Below are 868 nucleotides of genomic sequence, written 5' to 3'. Positions count from 1 at the left end.
GAGAACACAATAACAACACATACATATGCATAAATTATCGTTGCCATTTTCATTGCGGTTTTCTGTCTGGTTTACATGGCAAGTTTAATGAGTAAGTAACCGCTTACACATAAACAGCAACACTAACAGAAATACAAACAAAAACAAAAATGCAAATTAAAAAAGTTAAGCAGAATTCACAGCTGACACTATACACGCCTTCACACACAAATATATTATTGTTTTCATTATTAATGTGTGTGTGCTTTTATTTGCCATATAGTTTTATGTGTTTTTCATTAATTAACAAATATTTCAATAAAACAGACAGCATTGGATATGAATTTCAATGGAGCAATGGATTGATTCCAATTAACTTCAATTCAATGCTTCAACTACGGAAATGGTACTAAATAATGCACGGTAGGATCGATAATACATAAATGATATTATATGAATCAATTTTCCAAAATAATAAAGTTTTCTGAAATTTATTAGGTATCATACGAAATTCGAAATATTATTATAATCCCCCTGGTACTATACGAAGTCACAGAAAATTAGAGAACCCTCTAGCTCAACCATCAATCCTTGAGGGAAACCCTCAAGTATAGTATAAGTTTGTTTTACCCCTCATCTGATGAGACGATTTTTAAAATACAAAAATTTTATGGGAGATTATAATTATAAAAAATATGGCAATAAATGAAAATGGTAGTTCAAAATGAAAATTGATCTCTTATTTTTTCGACATACTAAAACAGCATCCCAAATTTTTTTAATTTAATAGTCGCTTTCACAATTAAAGTCACAAACCTACACCATTCTTCTTCTTCTTCTTCTTGTTCTTGAATTAGTGCTATTACGCACTTTTACTCTATAATAGCTG

The sequence above is a fragment of the Teleopsis dalmanni genome, chromosome 2 (genome assembly GCF_002237135.1).
Source record: "Teleopsis dalmanni isolate 2A chromosome 2, ASM223713v2, whole genome shotgun sequence".
Classification (NCBI taxonomy): Eukaryota; Metazoa; Arthropoda; class Insecta; order Diptera; family Diopsidae; genus Teleopsis; species Teleopsis dalmanni.
The sequence above is the reverse complement of the archived record's forward strand: the minus strand, read 5'-3'. Positions refer to the sequence as shown.